Source organism: Haemaphysalis longicornis, unplaced genomic scaffold (genome assembly GCF_048455015.1).
Source record: "Haemaphysalis longicornis isolate Haplotype H1 unplaced genomic scaffold, Haemaphysalis longicornis Haplotype H1 scaffold_13, whole genome shotgun sequence".
Classification (NCBI taxonomy): Eukaryota; Metazoa; Arthropoda; class Arachnida; order Ixodida; family Ixodidae; genus Haemaphysalis; species Haemaphysalis longicornis.
Window position 1 is genome coordinate 101,533,029 of NW_027526233.1, and position 22,008 is coordinate 101,555,036.

The following is a 22,008-nucleotide window of genomic DNA, read 5'->3' on the forward strand; positions in this document are numbered from 1 at the left end:
CATAGATATCCACCTTTTAATGCCATTAAAAACTGTTGCACAGTCCACTTTCCGCGCAGCCTCACCAAAACGACCCAAGACGTGCTACCCCGCCTTCCGCTGGCCATTCCGTATTCCTGCAGCTTTAAATTTCGCTATGGGTGGAATGGTTCCCAACTGTGCGTGAAGCGCTGTGTGTGCTAGAACAAAAACATTTGATGTCCCTCTCTCATTGGTGCGCCGCTGCACCAGCAACATTAGTTAGCTATCTATCTCGTACAAGCGGGCTTGATCTGGGCCACTTCCTTGCACATTATCCGTACATTAACGAAAAGCGCAAGAAACCGGAAATATTAATTAGCTCTGTGCTTTTACAGAATTCTGAACGTGCGTGCCAGTCTTCTTGGACTCCTTAACGCCGACTTGTGACTTCAGATCTACGCTCTTCGCTAGTTCGCGATCATATTTTTATGGCTTTGTGTTTCTTCTCCCATCACGCTTTCCATTCCATTTTCTTTCAGTCTTCTAGGTCCAATGGTTCACACCTAGCATTGCGTTGTGCATTTAACGCGCACCCATCATGTTTAACGGCACGCGTCAGGTACAAAACAAGTTGGCGCCGTATTTCCTCGCTTCACTCCTAATGTCCTCGAAAGACGAGTTTTCTCCAGCCACTGCCGCGTAACTACCTCTCCTTTCTTTCCAGTCCACTACTCACGCTGTTCCCCTCCCGACTCGGTTACTCTATGGTGGACGCAAAGGAGGTTTGCTGAACTCGATTCAATCTCTCCGCATTCGCAATGGTTGCGCGCCTCCTGTGGGGAATTTTGTTGCTGCTTGGCCACACGTTCGTTGCTGCTTGGGTCGAGCCACGCGCTTCAGTCTTAAGCGAGAGCACGTTCTGTGTATTATGGTAATAAAGACGATAGCCTTTTTAGGGTACTTAAGCACAAAGCATTTGATCTGTATTTCTGTGCGTCTGTCTCTCTCTCCTTCGATTCAGCTGCCCAGCCAAAAACTGAGGGAAACCTGAAACAAGAAGTTTACATGCGCGAAGCTTTTCCGAAAAAAATTACGCCCATCTTCCCGCGAGGGAACCCTGATGTGATGCGACGCATCGGGGGTGTTCAATTGGCGTTTCCATTGGGTTGATTCTCTAAATCGCGTGAAACGTGTTGTGAATTCCATCACATGCGGGTGTTCTCATACGCGGGAAGATGGGCGTAATTTTACTTTCCATGCACAGGCATACGCGGCATGAGAGAGTTGCCATCAGCGTTTGGATTGACGCTGGTACTCGATTGTGTCAAACCAGTGGCTGACGGGACTGTTGCTTCCATCGCCCTACATCGGAAGAAGCAACGGAGTCGTCGTCGTCAAGCGAAGCACAAGCAAAGTCAAGCGCAGTCAAGCAAACGCACTTGACTGAACCGGCGCAGCGCGCTCACCGCATTATATTCAGCACTTGAAGGAGAGGAGACGAACGGAGGAGAGTTGCGCATGCGCAGCGAGAGCAAATGCGAGAGAGAAGCGTCAGCGAAGCGCGCGCAGCTGTTATGATATTGAGACAGAGAGAGCGCGTTGCACACAGCTGTTGGCGAGAAGGACGGAGGAGAGTTTGCGCATGCGCAGGTGGTGTGCGGATGCCGCGACGCCGCTGGAGGGACATACCCGAGAGCAAGAGATGCGTCGCATCTAAAATTAAACATGCAAGCGCACTTCATACTCGTCAACATTGTTGAGCAAAAATAAAACGTTAGGCGTACTTGCGCCTAAACCCCATACCATCAATTTGCAGTGTTCCTTTAATACAAAATAGATGTGTGTGCCCTTTCCGTGAAAGAAAATAAACAATACGCACTGTAAACGAAATGCTGACACCACAATACAAACAGGGCTCGCGCCTAGGCGTTTTGGTGGAATTCCCAATCGAGCAGTAACAAAAATGCAAAAGTTGGCGCACGAGCGGTGAAAGAAGAGAAACCTAAATTGACCAAACCTTCACTGGGTTCATCGGGGAGGAGCCTGACGAGAAAAGAGAGACTGACGAGAGGGTGTGCATGAGAAGTGGGCGAGTGATACAAGAAAGTCATTACGTGGCAGGGGTGGCAGAAGAGTGGACGTTTTTTGCTAAGTGAGCAGATACGCGAGGCGTGTAGTTCGCTCGGAGGAAGAAGAGCGGAATAGAAGGAGCTTCAGTTTTCCATTTAAAGGAGAAGTACGCGGAAATGCACTCCTACTCGAAATACTATAGCTTCGGCTTCCCTAACTTCCACCTTCAGGGAACGAAAGGGCTCTCAGTTTTTTGTTCATAAATTCTCAAACGAAGTGTGGTTACCTAATTTACCGTAAACAGCCTTTCACAGCCCATTCTTGTCTTCCGGAGTAGCACTTGTGTAGCACCGTTTGGATGAACTTATATAGAGTGCAATCCCAGATTTCTTTCATTGATTGATTGACTGATTCATTCATTCATTTATTCATTTATTCATTCATTCATTCACTCATTGATTGATTGATTGATTGATTGATTGATTGATTGATTGATTGATTGATTGATTGATTGATTGATTAATTGATTGATTGATTGATTGATTGATTGATTGATTGATTGATTGATTGATTGATTGATTGATTGATTGATTGATTGATTGATTGTGTTATTTATTTTGCCTTTTCATAATATCAAAATTCCGGAAGTCGCACTAATGGGTTGAATCTAACACAAACACCGCTGAATTATTGTAGATATGACAATCAACGTGTTCTCACCGTTCCGCCAAAACATGGTGTTCACCTCAGAAAACGGCAAAAACTGCGGAATAATCATTTACTCATTTACTGATTTTTAGTGCTAAAATAGCTATACAATTTTTCTGTCACATTCAAATGTAAGGCTTCGTAAGGTTCCGCCACTAATTAAGAATTATATTTTCCCGAGAATATTGTTGCTTTCGCACTTTGCATCGTAGTAAGTCTACTAAGTATGTAACCAGGATGCATTCGGTTTAATGAAAATAATTAACGTTGTATTAGCCAGGAATTAATGTTGTAGATATATCACGTTGTTAGACCTATAGTGTCCAGTAACTTTGTTTTCGGTAGGCTATAGCTGGTGGACTTGATCGTTTTGTTTGAGCGAGATAAATCCCGAAAATGTTTATAGTAGACCTCGAACCCATTTTCATACGTGTAACTAATTATGCCCACAGAGGAGCCTGACTATTTTCTTCCCCCACCACTGTGGAGATTCCTGTATATGGAAGAGAACTGCACTGTGGTGCAGGCTCTGCTATACGATAAGCAGCAAAACGGTAAGCAAAGAAAGCATTCTAAAAACTATCTTGCATGTGTTTGCAATAGCCCTCAATATACAATACTGGGAACATTAAAACAGATGCTTGGCTCTGGAAAGGTTGGTGTGATGTTCGCCTTCCCGAAGTCCTGTTGTCGATCAGAAACGCAATGGCCCAGACTTCGGTTTATTTGGGAGGAAACTCAAAACGGCGAAGGTGTTGAAGTTCTCGAAAATATTTGCCCGAATTGACAAAGTCGGGACGTTGTTGATATTGTCACGAAGCCAGAGACGACGAAGTTGTCTTCGATAAAAACAAGTTTATTGGAGCGAACCTGTGCTCCCCTAACAACTCAAAGAATACACAGGCGGCGAAGCACCAATCAACAAAGCGACGTGCGAATGCGAGCGTCCACGATAGAAATGTCGCGGCGTCTTCTCTGCAGGCTTTTATCTTACGACGCGAGTGTTACTGGAACCGTCGATATACATCCAGAACATTGTATATCAAAGAAGATTAGTCTGGACTAGTGATGTTAGGGCGGAACACTCTGCTTATCTGAATGAGATAGCCCGTGTGGCATAAAAATAAAGAATTGATGACGCGCTTCGCTGGGGACACAGATAACAGACCCGGGCGTGGCCGGGCAGCAAAAAAAAACAATAAATAAACAAACCCATACAAGTTTGCGGCATTATCCCCCCCCCCTCTAAGAGTGCATCGACCCGATGCTAAAATAAAAGACAGTTCGAATAAACAACGCAAAAGTCCGTCTACTTGCATAGTAAGGTTTCAAGCGAACCACCTGGACGACTTCGGGCCGCGTGCGTGGTCGTGACATTCCGGAATCACCATCGGGGATCACCTCGTAGGTAAGTTGGCCGACACGTCGTAGAATCTGGTAGGGTCCGAAATACCGTCGCAGAAGCTACTCACTGAGTCCGCGTAGTCGGATTGGAGTGCAAAAAACTCGATCCCCTGGGTGGTACTCGGCGTCTCGTCGTTGGAGGTTGTAGCGCGCGGCATCCGCCAGCTACTGGTGCGTTGTACGAACTCGGGCGAGCTGGCGGGCCTCCTCCACACGCTGAAGGTATCCTTCGACGTCGAGGATGAGGTCGTCGTCCTCTACATGCGGATGCATGGCGTCAAGCGTCGTAGTCGGCCGTCTTCTGTAGAGAAGCTCGAACGGCGTCATCTGCGTAGTTTCCTGGATAGCCGTGCTGTACGCAAACGCGACATACAGGAGCACTTCGTCAAAAGTATTATGTTCAACGTCAACGTACATTACTGCATATCCGCGATTGTCTTGTTCAGACGTTCTGTTAGTCCGTTCGTTTGGGGGTGGTACGCCGTTATTCTTCGGTTATCCGTATTGCTGTAGCGTAATATTCCTTGAATCAGCTCCGCAGTAAAGGCCGTTCCGCGGTCCGCAATTAGGACTTCCCGGGCTCCATGTCACAGCAAAACTTGGCTTACGAAGAACTTTGCGAATTCTTGTGCAGTCCCCCCGGAAGAGTGGCGGTCTCTGCGTAGCGCGTCATGTAGTCTGCCGCTGCAACAATCCACTTGTTCTTGGATCGGGATGTAGGGAACGGGCCCAGAAGGTCCATTCCAATCTGTTAGAAGGGCCTAGATTGGACGCCGGTCGGCTGCAGAAGTCCGGCGGGACTCGTCGGTGGCGTTTTTCGTCGTGGGCAGTCACGGCAGCTCCGGACGTAGTGGGTGACGTCGGATGGAAGGCGGGGCCAGTTATACTTCGCCTTAATTTTTCCAATTGTTCCGGCTGTGCCGAGATGTCCGGAATACGGGTCGTCGTGGCACGCTTCCAAAATTTCCTCACGAAGGTCTGAGCGGATGACAAGAAGATAATTCGTTCTCGTTCCGGGGCGCAAATTCTTCTTCACGAGAATGGAGTTTCTCAGGCTGAATGCTGGTAAGCTGCGTTTCAAGGTCCTAGGAACGGCAATGTTGCATCCCTCGAGGTAGTCGATTATGACGCGTAAGTCGGGCTCAGCACGCTGCTGGGCGGCTAGGTCGCTCTCCGTCACGACTTGGAAGAACGCGCTGTCTTCGTCAGAGTCTTGTGGTGGTGGGTCGACGGGAGCGCGGCATAGGCAGTCGGCGTCAGAGTGTTTCCTGACGGATTTATAGACGATTGTAACGTCGAACTCTTGCAGGCGCAAGCTCCACCACCCAAGACGGCCAGAGGGGTCCTTCAAATAGGCAAGCCAACACAGCGCATGGTGGTCTGTAACAACCTTGAATGGTCTACCATACACGTATGGGCGAAATTTTGAAATCGCCCATATAATACCTAGGCACTCTTTTTCAGACGCTGAGTAGTTTTTTTCCCTCCTTCGACAGACCACGGCTGGCAAAGGCGATTACTTTTTCGCAACCGCTTTGTTTTTCGACGAGGACGGCACACAAGCCTATATCACTGGCGTCCGTGTACATTTCCGTTTCGGCGTCTTCCTCGAAACGAGCGAGCACGGGCGGGCGTTGCAGGTGTTTTTGCAGCTCGCAGAGTGCTTTTTCTTGCTCGTTTTCCCAGCTAAAAAGAGTGCTATTTTCGTCAAGCGTGTGAGTGGCTCTGCAATGCGTCCGTGCGAAGTTTGCGATAAAGCGCCTGTAGTATGCGCACAGTCCGAGAAATCTTCGCACGCCCTTCTTGTCTTTCGGCCTTGGAAAGATCGCAATGGCTGAAGTTTTTGCCGTGTCAGGTAGGACTCCCGCATCGTTGATGACGTGGCCCAAAAACTTGATCTCTTCTTACGCGAAACATCACTTTTCATGCTTCAGCGTTAACCCCGACGTACGAATAGCATCGAGTACAGACTCCAACCTTGCAAGGTGTTCCTCAAAAGTCCGGGTGAATCCCACAATGTCGTCGATGTATACGAGGCTGGCGTGCCCCTTCAGGCCAGCTAGCACAGTGTTCATGACTCTTTAAAACGTTGCTGGCGCCGTGCACAGCCCAAACGGCATCACCTTGAACTCGTATAGGCCGTCCGGGGTTATAAATGCGGTCTCCTCTCGGTGTCTCTCGTCCACTTCAATTTGCCAGTAGCCGGTCTTTAGATTCATCGATGAGAAGTACTTCTCATGGCAGAGGTGGTCGAGGGCGTCGTTGATTCGTGGCCGGGTGTACACGTCCTTTTTGGTGACTTAGTTCAGTCACCAGTAGTCAACACAAAACCTTAATGTGCCGTCTTTTTTCTTCACCAGTACGACTGGCACAGCCTATGGGCTTTTCGATGGCTGTATAATGTCGTCGCTGAGCATGTCGTCCACTTGAATCTGGATGGCTTCCCGCTCGTGTGAAGAGACGCGGAACCGGACGCGGAAGAGACGCAGAAGAGGAACCGCATCTTCACAGTAGACGTTGATCATCAAGCTTGCGCGGGGTGGCAGGGTGACATGATCGTCGGCGATCCATACAGCAGCACGGTGTTCTGGGTTCGGTTCCGGCGTCATGCAGTGATCGGAGGAAAATGTTATAGACTTGGCCTCTGGATCAATTATTGCACCATTGTCCGTCAAAAGGTCTATTTCGAGAATTACGTCGCGGGAGCAGCTAGGCAAAATGACGAACGCCGCAGGGTACGTTGTGCCGTCAATGGTGGCGCGCGATGTGCACGTTCACTTGGCGTCACGAGGTCGCCTCCTGCTGTGCGTATGCCCGGACCATCCAATCTTGTCATAACTGTTTTCAGCTTAGACGCAAATGGTCCACTCATTACTGAGTATCCTCGGCTCCCGTGTCTATGAGGGCGACTACATCAAAGCCGTCGATGGACAGCTGAACGTCGGACGCTGTCTTCTTCGAGTTCTGGGTGTGTCGCGGCGTCGTATCTCTGCTTGTACGTGTTGACGGTCGGCCACTACCGTCGTCGTCTTCGTTGTATTCGCGGTAGCAGGTGCGGTCATGTCTGGTACGCGTCGCGCCGTTTTGCTGTCGTCGTATTTGGGATTCACGTCAGGGTTAGATCGGGTCGTTGGGCTGACGGCATGGTCTTCAGTGATTCGCTGCGTCGTTGGAGGGTTTTCCTTTTTCCGCGGTCGTGCAACTTTACCTCCAGAAGGTGCTGCTTTTAGTTTCCCCCGCGTGGGCTGAGGGGCCTTCCACGTGAGAAGTAAGCAATGCCACGGTGGTTCGGCGGCTGGTACGGGTAGGGCGGCGGTGAACGGTTGAACCGGGATGGTCCTCGGTTGGTGTTGGAGAGGTATTCTTCGATCTCAGTCGGGCGCTGGTCGGGTCGGGGGGTGGGGCGTCGACGGAGAACCCTCGCAAACCGAGCCTCTTCTAGGGACAGCGACTGTAGATGTAGTCCGCCTCTCCGCAGTGGTAGCACAGCGGAGGAATATGGGGGGTTCACCATACGTCCGTCTTCCTCGGCGTCTGGTTTTGAGCTGCAGGGGGTAGTGCAGGCAACAGTGGACGGCGGTACGGCGGGGCTTCTTGGCGGCGGGTTGGAGCAGGTCGGGGTCGACGAACAGCTGCGGAGTAGGTCATCGCTTGTAGGTTCGCGGGGTGCTTTCGACGGCGTTGAAGTCCCCAGTGCGAGTTGGACTTCTCGGATTGCGTCGGTCAGGGAGGCGACTCGGGGTTGCGGCGCGGTTGGGAAAAGCTTCCGCAGTTCTTCGCGAACGACGGCGCGGATCGTTTCCCGTAAGTCTTCCGTCGCTAATCCAGGGGTGTTGACCGGGTTCACCAAATACGCGTTGAGTGGTCGATCGTATTGCCTCGAACGAGTGTCCAGGGTCCTCTCGATCATCGAAGCCTCGGTCACGAACTCACTGACGGTTTTAGGGGGAGGGGGGGGTTGCGAATGAGCCCAGCAAAGAGCTCTTATTTAACTCCCCGCATCAGAAAACGCACCTTCTTTTTTTCTGCCATTTCGGGGTCAGCTCGTCGGAACAGCATCTTCATCTCCTCAACAAACATTACAACACCTTCGTTAGTGTGTTGGATTCGCGCCTGCAACAACAGCTCAGCTCGTTCTTTCTATACGACAGTTGTGAATGTTTTCAAGAATTCCGCTTTGAACATGCTCCATGATGTTAGCGATCTCTCCTGATTTTCAAACCAGCCTTGCGCCGAGTCTCCGAGATAGAAAAACACTTGGCTCAGGGTTTCTTTTCATCATCCCATTAGTTGAAAATTCGGACGCGCTCCAGCTTCTCCAGCCACTCTTTCGGGTCTTCACCAGGGGACCCTCGGAATGATGGGGGCTCCCGAGGTTCCTGCAGAACGACGGGAGGGTTTGCTTGGTTGACCATGATGCTGGTTTGGACGCCTTCCTTCTTCACTTTCTCCGGTAGTAGACCGAGCTCGAGTGGGAAACCTTGCAGGCTGCGGCTGGCTCTTGTTGGACTGGCTTGGTGGCTTCCAGGGGTTTTACGGAGCATAAAGGGTGCGTACCCCGCACCTCCAACAGATGTCACGCAGCCAGAGACCACGCAGCTGTCTTCAAGGAAAACATGTTTATTGGAGTGAACTTCTGCTACCCTAACAACTCAAACAATACACAGGCGGAGAAGCAGTGGTCAACAAAGTGACGTGCGAAGGCGAGCGTCCACGATTCGAATGCCGCGGCGTCTTCTCTGCAGGCTTTTATCTTTCGGCGTGAATGTTTCTGGAACCGTCGATATACATCCAGAACATTGTAGATCAAAGAGGATTAGTCTGGGCTGGTGACGTTAGTGCGGAACAGTAAAGCAACCAATCATCATTTCAAGTTTGGAAAAAGAAAGTGGAGGAAAAACAATCAACGCAAGAAACAGTTGAAAATATATTAAGAGAGCTATACGAGGTCGACAGTGTTTGTGACGGAGAAGAAATTCTTCTTTAAAACGATAACGATGAAGCTGTTATTACGTAAAATGAAATTAACAGAGTCATTTCTGAATCACGCAGAAATTAGCTCATGGACCAGATGGCCTACGTGGCACCTTTGTACAGTGTCTATATAATAACCAAAAATTATTCTTTCTTGATCTTTGCAATACATGTATCAAAACAGGATACATTCCATCACGGTGGAAGGACTCAAATATAATCCTAATACCAAAATGAGGAGATAATCAAGAAGCCAACAAATGTAGACCCATAGCAGTCAACTCTATACAAGGAAAGATACTTGAAAAATATTTAAAGACAGAATATATTACTTCTTAACCAAGAAAAAGCTTCATAGCACAAAACAAATTCGGAGTTACCCATAACACGTCGGCAACCATCGCCTTAAACGAGTTAAAAATGAAAATTGATCAAGCAAGATTAGGTAAAGCAGTATGTTTTGTCATTTCGTTACACACAAAGAACGCATTTAGCTGTATCACATCATCCGTCATTGTAAACTTTCTAAAAAAATCTGGCAGTCCGAGAAATCTGAATATTTCGACCTATAATTTTTTTTAAAAAAACGGAAACATTATCTATAACATAGAGAAATCAAGAATTCAACTTTATCTTAAGCCATACTATCCGCAGGGGTCACCTTTAAGTCCATTACTCCGGAACATAACAATTTTAGATCTCCTAAACAGCAAATTTCCCAGCGATGTATATATTCAGGCTTTTGCCGACGACATAACCTTAGTAATAAGAGGCAATTCAAGAGATAATATTGAACAAAAGGGAACCGAAGCGCTCAAAATAGTAGAAAACTGGGGAACAGACAAAGAACTTATATTTAACACAACAAAACCAAAATTCACTGTAATAGGGGACAAGTACATTAAAAGACCTCCCATTATCAAACTAGGAAACAAAATTCTTCAATGCTGTAAATAAACTAAGAAATTAGGCGTCTATTTAGACAACAAGCTCAGTTTTATCCCTCATATTAACTGTGTAATGGAAAAAGTAAACCAAATAATAAACAGCCTATGAAAATTTACAGTATACCACTTGGGAAACACCTACAACAAATTTATATCAGAGCTATAGAAAGAATCATAGTTTATACCCCTCCAATTTGGTATATAAAACAGGCACTAATGAGAAAAAAATTGAGAAGTATTCAAAGAACAAGCCTTATTAAAGTTACCAAAGCATTTAAAACAGTATCCAATCCGGCCGTAAACATCATAGCTTATGTCCCACCGATTCATCTGACGATCGAAAAATAAATCGAAACATTTAACGTACTTTTCGCAGGAAAAATGTTCACCTGGAAAAACCGCGCTTTTACGGGAGACCAAATAAGTAACGAAGTAGATATATGGCAGCTGCATCCAGCAGATAAGATATCTTTTACCTATCTCACTCAACAAATTTCGCAGACAGCTTTTGGAGTATTTACAGACGGCTCGCAAGATAAAACCGACATAGCAGCAGCTTTTATAATACTAGATAAATCCGACAAAATAGTAGAAACCAAACAATACAGACTTCCAGAGTACAGCAATAACTTTGAGGCAGAAGAAATCGTGATTTTAAAAGCAATTGAATACCTCCAAACTAACTTCAAAAAAGGTAACGTACAGTTGTATACTGATAGCCTACCAACCCTAAAAGCAATTATCAATCCAAATAATGGGAACCCAAATATATTTATAATTAAAGAAAGGCTAAACAAAACAGCAAAACAGGTCAAAATAACGTTAACTTACATTAAAGTTCACAGTGGCAATGTCGGTAACGAACTAGCGGACGAAATGGCTACAAAAGCAGCAAAATATTGCAAAAAAATTGACTGGCCTATTTCACTACAGTTTATCAAAAAACAGCTCAATATTAACCTCAGAAAACATTGGAATGTTGAGTGGCAACAAGAAGGAAATGAAAGCTACACATTCCAATGGATAAAGAATATTCACAAATTTGCGGAACACTTTCCAACAAACTATTACACGTCACAGTTAAGCACTGGACACGGTAGATTTCCGTTTTATTTTCATAGGTTCGCTATTACAAATAATAACATATGTAAATGTAACCTACCAGCAGACACTTTCGACCACTATTTAGAGGACCGCCAATAACAAACAAACGCAGAGAACAACTTCTTAATATCCATAGAAATTATCTCGTAAGAAGGAAACCAGAGCTAATAAACATACAGAAACATTAAAAATTTTAGAAGAAATGACAGTGCTAATTAACGCTAATATTCAACAATACTAACCCCTCAAATATTTTGTCACAATTTCCCACACACGCAGAAACAAAGTCAGCGGCAAATAACGCGATAATAACTTTTAGATCTTTTGAATTTATCTGTGATCTGAAGTGAGTCATTTTCTGCGTAATTATCTGGTTTAATTACCTTTTTACATTTTTTTTATTTTAAATCCGAACATCCATTTTCAATGTATTTAATTGTCCTGTTCTACCTCGGTGGAACGGGAAGGTTTTCAGTTCATGAGCCCGTTTAATAAAGAAGTCTACTTATCCGAATGAGATAGCCCGTGCGGCATAAAAATAAAGAATGGAAGACGCTTCGCTGGGGACACAGATAACAGACCCGGGCGTGGCCGGGATGTAACAACAAACAATAAATAAACAAACCCATACATGGTTCACGGCAATATAATGAAGGGGAGCGAAAACTTTGTATAACAATATTTATATTAAGGTACTGGATGCCTTAGTAATAAAAAGGAAACGTTCAAACTGTCGCTAGCGTGTAGCTCAATGCGCGTACAAAGCACGTGAGTGTCTCAAACACCGTCTAGTTATCCCTCTCCCCTGCGCTCTCAGTGTACACAAACCACTCGACCGACAAGGCCGAGGTTCTTTGTCTCGCCGCAAGATCCGTCTTGTTACCGGGTACACTGCAGGGCCATTAACTTCCTGTGCATTACTCATACTATATCTCACCTAGGAGCTCATAAAACAGAACCTAGCATCAATGGTCAAGGCGCCACGTCTCGACAGAATCTGCCTAGCTCGAATGGTCAGACAACAACGCTCCTTTTTTCGTAAAGTTAGGCTTTATAAAATACCGGTATTTCTACTCTCATGTGCACCCGTCTAGCTTTCGTACACGCGTAGAGGAAGGCCCAATTTCACGCTCATACCTTCACCTCGGCCATCTGCCGAACCATCAATGGGGCGCCGCCGCTAACGAGCCAAACATTTCCGGGTTACAGGCTCTGACCAGCGAACCACGACAAAACGCATACCGGCTCAAAGGTAACGAGGGGGAGGGGGGTGGCGGTGGAAGTACTGTCGCACGAAGCAATTACGCCCTCCGAGGAGTAATTCGTACAGCGACGATCAGCAAGCATCGCTTTCTAAGGTAAAAAGAAGCTGTTTAATGCGTTAGCTGCCGAGTGCGTTAGCTGCCGAGTTGCCACACTTTGTTTCTCACCCCCCCCCCGCCCTTGCATATCAACCGAATTGAAAGGAGCCACCCGGGCCAGCGACGGAACACAATGATCCAGCAATGCGGACGGTCACCTGCCTCCCTCAAATAACGCCTATTTAAGGCAGAAGCTCAACGCAATACTTTGGGAGAGCTTGCACATCAACGCCACTCCGCCCGTAAGCACAAAGTTGATTTTGTTGCTGACGCAGCTGCGTTCGAAATCTACATGGGCCGTTCACTACCCGCCATAACAGCCAACCCTGTCTAGGTCGCCCTGGCTGTACCATCAGGTGACCGACGACCGGCCGCTCAATCGACTCCACATTCGCTTGACCGGAAAAGCAGACGCGCATTCCGCGGGAATACTAATACTGACGGATGTGAACCAGCCCCAGGTTGTAGAGGCATTTGTGGATGCTGGGTCCCAAGACGGCGTTTTAACTACGGTGATGCAATATCCCCCTCATTCGAAAGCGAACCAAACCTGCGTTTATGAAACACTCGACGCCTTACCTTATATACTGGCGGAGCTTACAGCCATCCGGGACGGACTGCAGGCACCAATACCGGCCCTTCTTTAAGCCTTTGGAAGTTCTTCTGTACAAATGTACACGGATTCAATGACAGCCACACGGGATTTGCGCCGCGTAGCCTCCGTCTGTCTCAAGAGACATTCATGAAATACTCCGACTGTCGCGGATCCGGCGTAATACTATCACCGCTCATATTGCGACGGGTAGTTCATGCACCCTAACGTCGGTACCATGACCACTGCCCTTGCTGACAGCTTATCGACATCAACAATCTGTCCAAATAAAGGAAGATCTGCATCGCGCCACACGCGCTCTCATTCCACACTCTGTGCGGTTTCTTGCCGTGGTGTCTCCCGTAAGCGCCAGAATCTTCAACACCTAATTTCTGCTGGACCCTTAGCCCCAGCTGTTACTGCCCTGCAAGAGCCTGGAAGAAAGTTCAAGCTCACTGGGTATCAAGTTTCCATACTCCTGGTAATAACTCAACGGCGGTTCTGGTACAGCGTAACATCCCCGCTGAGCACCACACATTTGCCGATATTGCAATACCACATGACTTTATCACCCTGTGTCCACCAACACCCGGTATCCAGCTCTTGCCTTCATGTACTTAACGTTTATGGTGGCCCTAAAGCTTCCAATCATACCTTTAGCACCCTTCTGACTCGGGTTACAAAGCGGCAACTGGCAACCCCCTTCTTATACTTGGGGACTTTAACGCTCCTCACACAGCCTGAGGCTGCAATCGCGTCGCTAAGAAAGGCCGCTTATTTCGGGAACCAATTCAGACTCGACGCTTAACTGTAGAGTCTGACCCCCTTTTCCTACTAAAATAGGCCACAGTGTACAGGTAGATACCTCTCCTGACCTCACGCTTTCCTTGAGCGTTACTGATCTGAAATAGGAATGTACACCCCACAACCTAGGAAGCGATCACTTTATTATTCAGTCCACATTGCGGCTGCATTCGGCATTCACTCCAAAGCTGCGGCAGTCTCGCATCACAAATTGGCCAGCCTTTTGGCTCTCGTGTCAGAAAGGGGCACCCCCTACCGATGACACTCAGGTTAGGATTGGATTAAAGACCTATTCGAGATTAAGAAGGCCCACGATTCGTCTCTAGGCCCCGACATTTCTTCGAAAATTGTTGCCACTCGACTTCAGCATCTTTGGGAAGTGTATCAGGGCCTTCAGAAACGCTGACACCGTCATAAGCACAATCGTCGTCTTCGACTGCGCATGGCTCATCTCCGCACAACTATTGAGAACTATGCGGCTGAACTGGCTCGTGCACAAGGGGGTAAGGTAATTCTGCAACAGCATGCGTGGCCACCTTAGCATGGGGCCCACCTGGGTCATTCTTCGCCACATGGCTGATCCTTCTCATTCAAAATCAACCAGCCGCAATCGTCTTACCACCCTCTTACATACATTTCCCGGTACAAGCGATCACCTTATCGCCCGTATCAGGGAGCTTTACCTTACCCAGGGCCCGCAGAAGCACCTTTCACCATACACCGGCTAGCCCAATGAGACAATAGATCGTCCCATCTCCACAGCTAAGGTTCGCGCACCCCGTTGTAAAATTCGCCCAAACTCGGCGCCAGGAGAGGATGGAACAACCAACAAGCTCCTTCGAAATATAGACCATCAGTCAATATCCTAACTGATCGTCTAAATTTCGAATAGTGTGTTAGGACCTCTGCAAAGGTACTAACAAACTATTATAACAGTCACTGGGAGTCTAGGGAGCTCCCACCGGAATGGAAGCCCGCTAAAATGTCTTCCATTCCCAAGCCGGGTAAACCGCTCGCTCATGAACAGCTTAGGCCCATTTCCCTCACATCGCGTGCAGGTAAGGTGCTATATGTACATGCCCGTCTGACCCAATATCTGGAGAGTAAGCAACATTACCCGCACACAATGTTCGGATTTCGAGCCGGCCTCGCCACCCAAGACGTTTTACTGCATCTCAAGCATGATCTTCTCCTTGCTCTCCCTACTGCCGACTCGTCAACTGTTCAAGTGCTAACCTCCAAAAGGCCTTTGATCGGGTCTCCAGCCATGTCATTCTGCGCCATTTGGCTGCTCTGTCTTCTGGAGCCCGAACCTACAACTACGTGCGGGCTTTTCTGGCTAATCACACGGCCGTCATTCAAATTAACGATCTCCGCTCCCACGTCATTCCGTGCCCCTGCATAGGCGCCCCCCAAGAAGCAGTTCCCTCCCCACTGCTGTTCAATATCGCTATGATAAACCTCCCTCCTCTTCTTGCTAATATCCCCTCGCTTTGCCACATTTTGTATGCCAATGACGTCACGCTGTGGGTTCCAGGCGGCAGTTACGCACATTGAAACCCCCCTTCAGCAGGGGGAAGATTGTGTTGTGGCCTATTCTCGCGATGTCGGTTCGACCTGTACGCCCAAGAAGGCAGAGCTGCTGCTTCTCTTGCACAAAAGTCCAAAACGCGCCCGCGCAGCTCCGAACATTACCATCCGGCTGAATGATCACCCCGTTGCCCGAGTGCCATTCCTTAAAGTCGTAAGCCTCAATATCCAACAGAACTGCGCCAATACCACGTTCGTCGCTCACCTAACATCCAAAGTCAATCAGACCATCAACCTCCTCCGCCGCATCACCACCAGCCACGAAGGTCTCAAAGAGGCAGAGCGATTGCAGCTGTTTCAGGGGTTCGTCATAAGTCGCATCACTTACTCTCTTCCTTATCTAGCACCGTCCTCTTAGGGGCTGAAAAAGGGGGACTTCCTAATTCGAAAAGTGTAAATTCCGCAGAGCACTACGATCACTCGTGTAGAATCGCTTGGTGTCCACAACGCCGCATCTGAGATCGTCGAAGCTAATCTTGTTGGTCAGTACACCCGCCTTGCAACAACCTCAACAGGTCAATCTCTCCTTTGGCTACTTCCACTCAACTTCCCTTTCGCTGCGGCGTCCTCTCTTGCCATCCCTAGCAATGTCCATTACCTATTCATCGTTCAACATAATCCCTGTAACATGCACCCGACGCACAATCGAGCCCACCGGGAGCAGCGTGCCCGGGCCCTTACGAAGCGATACTCAGTACATGTGGCAACTGTGTATGTTGACGCGGCTAGCTACCGGCACCGCGACGCCTACGCGGTCGCAGTCATCAACAGTCCCAACAGGCCCCCCTCTAACGGCCCTCACCCTTCGCACTTCTTCGTCCGCGACTGTGGAAGAGGCGGCTATTGCTCTTGCATAGTACTACGACCTTCCCCTGCGATCATAAGCTCCAATTCTGAAACGACCATATTGAAAGAAGAGCTAAATACAGCCATAGAACCGGCTATAGAAGAAGCTAAAGACACCCATAGGAATGCCGATACGACTAGATAAAGACAACCATAAAACCGGCTTTAAAAGAAGCTAAAAACACCCATAGAAATGTCGATACGAATATCTAAACACAACTACAGAACCGTTTTTAGAAGACGCTAAAGACACCCATAGGAATGTCGATATGAATAGCTAAAGACAACCACGTAATCGGCTATAAAAGCGAAACACAACCACGTAACCGGCTATAAAAGAAGCTAAAGACACCCATAGGATAGTCGATACGAATAGCTAAAGACAACCATACAACTGGCTATAAAAGAAGCCAAAGACACCCTTAGGAATGTCTATAGGTATAGCTAAAGACAGCCGTAGAACTGGTTATAGAACAAGCAAAGGACACCCATAGGAATGGCGATACAAATCGCTAAATACAATCATAGAAACGCCTAAAGATTATTCGGCCAAATAGCTAAAGAAGACCATAAAAAGGATTTTCTATAGCCGACCATACAATAGTTTTGTATGGGAATGTTGTGAATTGCCCTGAGAACACAGTGGAAAGCGTCGTTGCAAAGGTGTGCGATGAAGAGGAGGACGAGGAGGATAAGCCGTAACTTGAATCTGAAGAGACAGCTACCATAGAAGATCCCACACTTCAGGTAGCACAGTCAGCTGGGCAGTATCAAAGAAATTTTTTCACAGGGAACCAGGATCTGAAACGTTTGTCCAAAGCCTAATTGCCAAGAGAAAAAACGATCCTGTAGATGCAGTTGCAAGTACTCAAACAGAAAAAATTTGTGCATTTTTTCGTGCACAGTGACTAGTCTTTGCAAAGTAAGCTTTGTGAATTTTGTGTCTAAACATCTTGTAGTTTTCTTGCTTTCTGAAAAAACTATCAGCTACATTCACCTTCTAGGGCTTAGAGTTACGTTAAATGGTAGTAAGAGGGTGTAAGCACACAAATTTGCACTTTCGCACATCTCTCCTGTTAAATGGAACTGATTTTTTTGGTCCCTTGTAGTTCCGTTTATCGAGAATCTACTGTACTCTGACAGGCCAGTTCCTGAAAAACGCCCTAACATCTTGACGGCATTTATTGCCATGTAAGCTGTTGTCACCAGTTGGACATTTAGCAGATCACTACCGGCCGTGCACGTGCATGCTTTACTTTCAGTGCACGTGCGTCCCGAGTAGCTTCGGGACCCAACAGGCAAGAGAGAATAGACGCCTTTTGCAGTAGCACTTAAGACTGAGAAATGTGTAAGAAGACCTCTTTTTAACAGGGCGAGGAAAAAGAGTTCTGCAGCCGCAATTTAATCCCTTGTTAAAACTACTCGTTAGTCTGTTTATTTATGCATGTCGCTTTTTTCTCGCCGATAAACTCCAGGCTGATGTCAATCACAAATCATGTAAAAACCTTCTACTTCTGACGCCGTTCCTTGGAGCTTTTTTAACACAGCGATATTGTTACAACACACCGTGATAAAAAGAGTAGTCTCGTTTCAACAGTAGGGAGAACCGACCGCCTGCAAAGCTTGCTGTTACATTCCACCAACCTACAATTCCACGCAACCTATAAACTAATAATTTAAACTAGAAAAGCTTTTTCAAGAACTGCTGAACTTCATTGCCACCAACGCGACCGACCATCACCACTGTAAAAAAAATACAAAACATTCATCAAAAATTTTTTCAAAGTAACATAAACCATCTTTAATGCCAAGGTGCGCCATTTTGTGTATTAGGGGCATGCTTGTTAATATTATACAGCAAATGTTGCACAGCTCAGTCAAGAAGGAAAGCTCGAGTGGTTTTTGCTCAGGCTAGGACTTTAGCAACTTCACCAAAAAATGCCCTGTGGAATTGTGGCAATATTTTTTCCTCCGAATATATCAAGACGATATTTTTGTTTTATTGCGAAAAAACCTAATAACACACTTTGATTTTAGAAACTTACACCTTAAACTGATTTCAGGAGCATTCACAGCTCTGAACAAAGCAAGCGAAGTGAATCCTTGTCTTACTAAGGTAGGATAAGCAGCGTTTGTTTAAAACTTTGCTTTGATCATGTATATTTTCCTTTTTTTCATTAGAAGCCTTCTCCAGGTTTTTTACACCCCAAATTATGTTCACTACGGCGGTCCCGCGGACGTTAGGCAGCCAATCAGTCAAGTTCACAACTTTTTCGTCTCTGTCCACCTTCACAGGAATTTCGGGAACGAGTGACCAGAAAAAACCACAGTGCGAGCTTTGGCAAAAGTACGTGGAAGAAACCAGCAAAAACGGAACAACGACACTGCTCACGAGCCAAGGGTGCGAAGACTTCATTATGTGCAACTGCAGCGGAACAATTTATTCAATGTATGACTATTATCAGTGTGTCAAAATGAAAAAATGAGCGACTTCCGCAACTGGAAATTTTGCCGCATCAATAAAGATCACCTATAGTAACTATCTTCTGTCGCTTGTTGTGAAGCACTTATACCTGCCGCGTCGGTTCAGCGGCTGAAGTGTTGTGCTGCTGAGCCAGAGGAAGAGGATTCGTTTCCCAGCCGCAGCGGATTCGTTTGTGATGGAGGCGAAAATCCGAAACGCCCATGATTTCAAGATTTATGTGCTCGTTCAAGATTCCTGGCAACCCAGATTGATCCGGAGCCCTCCTCTACGGCCCGCCTCATAGCCCAGGTGCATCTTCGCGCGTTAAACCGCACAATCATTCGCAAAGTAATTATGTATTCCTGGAATAGGGCGAGGAATGAACGTTTATTCAGAGCAAAATGAAAAACAGCCAAGCAGTTTGCCTGCGTACGCGTCGTCCACAGTGCATGACGTTCTCGGCACATGCACCTAGCTGCGCTCGAGAAGTTTGCTGAAGCCGACTTTCTAAGTTTGAGATGTTCAGCTGCCCTTGCACTGTTTTTCTAAGAGGAGTTGGGAAAGCACTCAGTCTCGGCATAAAATCTCTTCTATAAGATGTGGCATACGATGCAGGGACATTGGCCGGATCGGCAGAATGTAAAGATTTGGAGGAGTTGCGTTCCATCCGGAAATTTGTTTTGAGTTTGGGGAAACATAGTTTTTTTGGTTTTGTGTAGCTGTACAAGAGGTAGGGGTAACTGTAGTCGTTAAAGCTGGTGATGAGCCAAGATTTCTTGGTATTGAGGTGGTAATGAGAGATCACGTATGGTCGTCTATATATGGTCGTCGGTGTGATCCTGTCCAAACAAGGTCTCGGGTAAAAGTGCACGCGTAGAGAGACAGGAGCTGGCTTATTCTCACGGAGGGATGCTTCACCCGAAGTCCACACGATGTGGGTGTTGTACTCAATGAGTCCTTGGATTAGTGTATTGAGGGAAACGGTAGAGATGCGGCTGGTTTTATAGTAAAGATATACGGCCTGCGAGTCAGTCAGGGTCCTAAGTTATTCGGTCTCAGTGTAAGAGGCCATTGTAACGGCGGTCTTCTCACCCGCGTCGATATTGGCTGTTCAAGAGCGAGTGAGGAGATAGCGTTGCGCATGCAGTGAGCAATTATCAGGGCGTGTGAGTTGGTATGGTAGGGAAATGCATCAGTATAACGATCGTCTGAGCGGGACACGCATTTATAGTGTAGGCAGGCGGCACAGGCTTTTCATCGGCCTTGATTGCGAATGGGATGTATATGACAAAGCCTAGGTGAAGCAATCATCCTGCTTCGAATTGAGAAGGAATACGCTCAACCAAGTGGTTACACAGAAGCCGAGAAGATGTAAGGGGGCCCGTGACTAAGAATACTCACATCCTTGCTAAACCCAGCCACGTCGTCCGGGCGTATACAGACCCTCCGGAGTTCAAAATTCAAGTGTACCCGCGTACCCGCTTTCGCGCACCACCACCCACTGCTCCGCAGAAGGCTCTGCTGTTCCGCGTCCTCTAGCGCCATCCTTCGGGCGACGTCCCTACGTCCGGCGGCCAGTGGCCGCTCCGGGAGGCGAGGAGGGCGAGAGGAGAGAGTTCGCGGCGAGTGGCGCCGTGGCGCTCCCCACATTATGAAGAGAAGCTTTTCATTATGCGCACTGGTTAACCTCCGAGTGTGTTGTGCGTACGAAGCTGGAGGAAGCGTTGGGTTGGTGTTTGGACTGGGGAATAATATATGGATACGAATACAGCGAACTTCCATTGAGACGAAGTCGGTTAAGACGAACACTATGGTTAATACGAACAGGAATTTTGCTCTCTTGTAAACTGAACAATGCAAACAAACCTCCGCTTCAGACGAATTTCTGGTAATATGAACAAATTTTACGGTCCCTTCGAGTTTCTCTTAACGATAGTCTGCTGTATATGCATTAACCATTGTCTGTTCAGCTGCTTTCGTAGCGACATACTATGGAGCAACATACGCGAGGCGACTGATGGGCAGTGCTTCTACCAGGCGGATCGTGTCTTGCTCTTTCAGGCTATAGCGTCGGTTTTGTAATGCCGGCTACATGCCCCGCAGATTTCGAGACCGTTGCCTGAGCTCTGTAATGGTGGCTTCGTTCCTACCATCATGCTGAATTTGTAGAAAATAAAGGTGAAATGGGCGGGTAAGACAAGCGAAAGCAGGGGGCGTGGCACGATCAGAAGAAGAAGATCGGCCAAGCTGCCATGCTCGAGCTTGAGTGTTCCGTGATCAACACGAGAACTGGACGTCTCGGTCCTGCTTTTCTTGCTTGATCCGCCACACGCTAGTGCCGAAAACCCGCCCAGGCTCCCGGTTCCTTCCTTCCTGGAGCACGAACGCCGAGTTCGGGTGTCCCTGCGCGCCGCCATCACGAAGGCGATCGCCGAGCTTGACGCTCTCCTCGAGGGTCCCGCTGCCCCCGAGACCCGAATTCAGGGCTACGCCACCCTACTTACTGAGAAGCAGACACAGCTGCGTGCCCTGGACGCCAAGATCCAGGCTCAACTCTCGGACGAGGCCTTTCAGGCGGACTACGCCACAGCATGGGACTATGAGCAAAGCATTTGCGAAATTCGGGCCCGCGTGCACACCGCCCGATCATCGCCTTCTGTCGTCTCTGGTACCTCGAGCTCTGCTGCTGGTGGACATACGCAAGATCGAAGGGTGAGCGAATCCACGGCTCCTCCCGCCGTGCTAGTTCCCCGCGTCGCCCTCCCCAAGCTGCAGATTGCACCTTCTCTTGGGACCGTCGCGATCGGCAGGGATTCTGGGAACAATTCGACGCCACCATCCACGCAAACCAACACTTGACGAAAATCGGTAAGTTCAAGTACCCCCGCTCGTACATGACCGGCCCTGCTAAGACCGCGATTGAGGGCATCACGCTTGCGAAGGATGGATACAACGCTGCGATCAAGATCCTTAAAGGCCGTTTTGGCCGTAGAGACCTATTGATGGCGGATCATGTCGATGGCCTCCTCGCCATAACTCCGGTGAAGACCTCTGCGGACGTCGCGGGGCTGCGGTGCTTGCATGACGACATCGGCTTTCGCCTAAACGCTTTGGAGGCACTACGCATCACGCCCGACCGCTACGCCATCATAATCCACTGGGTCCTGCTGAAGGCGTTGCCGC

At 47.8% G+C, this 22,008-nt stretch overlaps 1 long non-coding RNA gene across 1 annotated transcript in view; it reads left to right on the forward strand.

Annotated features, from left to right (window-relative positions):
• LOC144164162 (uncharacterized) overlaps positions 1–18,895 on the forward strand; it is a 127,139-nt gene extending 108,244 nt beyond the window's left edge. The window contains exons 4-5 of the long non-coding RNA XR_013321088.1: positions 3,192–3,293; positions 18,657–18,895. This is a non-coding gene — a long non-coding RNA (uncharacterized LOC144164162). The remainder of the gene's footprint in view (positions 1–3,191; positions 3,294–18,656) is intronic.
• Positions 18,896–22,008: the final 3,113 nt, after the last annotated feature.